Source organism: Pyxicephalus adspersus, chromosome 8, assembly GCF_032062135.1.
Source record: "Pyxicephalus adspersus chromosome 8, UCB_Pads_2.0, whole genome shotgun sequence".
In the NCBI taxonomy this organism is placed as follows: domain Eukaryota; kingdom Metazoa; phylum Chordata; class Amphibia; order Anura; family Pyxicephalidae; genus Pyxicephalus; species Pyxicephalus adspersus.
In genome coordinates, this window is record NC_092865.1 from 46,181,431 (window position 1) to 46,182,469 (window position 1,039).

The 1,039-nt window shown below is 37.2% G+C and overlaps 1 pseudogene; it reads right to left on the reverse strand.

Annotated features, from left to right (window-relative positions):
• LOC140337450 (olfactory receptor 1C1-like) overlaps positions 1 to 831 on the reverse strand; it is a 12,286-nt pseudogene extending 11,455 nt beyond the window's left edge.
• Positions 832 to 1,039: the final 208 nt, after the last annotated feature.

A 1,039-nucleotide genomic window follows, 5' to 3' on the forward strand; every position in this document is an offset into this window, starting at 1 on the left:
TACATCAGAAAAATTATAACTTTTATACAATCTTTGCATTGCAGCTTTTAGCTCATGATTTCTCAGACTATATATAAGTGGATTTAGCAGAGGAGTGATTGTGGTGTAACATATTGATACCAATCTGTCTGATGTATAATGATAACTTGTGGGAGGTCTAAAGTAGTTGAAAATAAGGGTTCCATAAAACATAAAAACCACAGCCAGGTGAGAGGAACAAGTAGACAAAGCTTTGAACCTCTTGTCCTTCTCTTTAATTTTAACTACTGCTGAAAACACTGCAATGTATGGCGTGAAGGTCATCAGTAAAGAACAAAGTCCAAGGAGACCACCAAGGAAAAAGATAGACAAAATGTTGACAAACACATCAGTGCAGGAAATTTGGAAAAGTCTGGACAAGTCACAGAAGAAACTTTGGACAATATCTGAGTCGCAAAATCTCAGCCTCAGCGTAATGAGTGTATGTATCAAAGAGTAAATCATTCCAAGAATCCAGATACCAATGGCCAACTGGACGCAACTCTTCTTGTGCATGATCTGAATGTAATGTAGAGGTCGGCAGATGGCAATGTATCAATCAAAAGACATTACAGCCAATAATAATATTTCAGTGGTGGCCAAAAAGATGAAGAAATAAACTTGGGTCAGGCAAGCTGGGACAGAAATTATTCGATTCTCCGTATGAAGGTCAAATAGCATTCTGGGAGTGGTGAGTGAAGAAGAACACAAGTCTAAAAAAGCCAAATTTCCAAGAAAGAAATACATAGGAGTATGGAGGTGAGAGTCAATGGCAACAATTAGGATAATAAGAAGGTTTCCAACCATAGTCATGGTGTAAACATGGAAAAAGAGCAGGAAGAGAGGAAGCTGGAGATCTGGAAGATCTGAAATTCCAGAGAGAAATAACTCAGACAGAATGGTTAGGTTTTTCATCATAGTATTTACAGATATTACAAAACTGGATCAAAAGTAATTAGAAAGTTTGGATTTTACACATTAAATATGGGGACAAAAATGGGAGGAAGGTGGGTAATTCAGA